A 379-nucleotide genomic window follows, 5' to 3' on the forward strand; every position below is an offset into this window, starting at 1 on the left:
TTGTACCATATGGCTGTATGAAAAAATATTGAATAGTCAGAGATGCATAGTTGTGTTACATTTACCAGATGAGTAAATGTTGTTAATAATAAAACAGTTATTACATTTGAAGATTAGAAGAAAATTTCAAACAGTATATTTCATGGCTGACCTCTATTCACGTAAGATTGGCAAGTTGATGTTGACAGATCAGCAAAAATCAAACTCTAACCCCCAAAAATATTATCTTTGGTAAACATTTCAAACAAATCTAAGTTCTCAAGGCTAAGAACAGAGAAGCTCTGGCCTCCACTCTTTGACAAAAGATAACAGCAATTTTTTATAGTATGGACACACTTGCCAGAGACCAAATAAATTTTATGATGTGGAATTGCAGACT

The 379-nt window shown here is 32.5% G+C and overlaps 1 protein-coding gene across 1 annotated transcript in view; it reads right to left on the minus strand.

Annotated features, from left to right (window-relative positions):
* The window catches only part of LOC119594720 (RNA-binding protein 39-like), a gene marked incomplete in the record, with an annotated part of 10,596 nt that overhangs the window by 8,144 nt on the left and 2,073 nt on the right, over positions 1-379 (minus strand).

This window comes from Penaeus monodon, chromosome 34 (genome assembly GCF_015228065.2).
Source record: "Penaeus monodon isolate SGIC_2016 chromosome 34, NSTDA_Pmon_1, whole genome shotgun sequence".
Lineage (NCBI taxonomy): Eukaryota > Metazoa > Arthropoda > Malacostraca > Decapoda > Penaeidae > Penaeus > Penaeus monodon.